We start from the raw sequence: 216 nt of genomic DNA, 5'->3' as shown, positions 1-216 counted from the left end.
GCAAGCATCCTGGCAGGCCCTGCAGCATCCCAGCAGGACCCAGAGCATCCTGCCAGTCTCGGGAGCATCCTGGCAGACCCTGGGCATCCCAGCGGCTCCCGGAGCATCCAGCCCGCAGCAGCTTGCGCTGTCTCCCCGGAAGCGGAGCGCCCCGCGTGGAAAGCCACCCCCACGCCGGAAGACGGGCCCGGGCAGCGCCCCGTGCGGCCGCCGGGG

Source organism: Apteryx rowi, unplaced genomic scaffold, assembly GCF_003343035.1.
Source record: "Apteryx rowi isolate R43461 unplaced genomic scaffold, aptRow1 scaffold_531, whole genome shotgun sequence".
Classification (NCBI taxonomy): Eukaryota; Metazoa; Chordata; class Aves; order Apterygiformes; family Apterygidae; genus Apteryx; species Apteryx rowi.
This window is presented reverse-complemented; position numbering follows the sequence as displayed.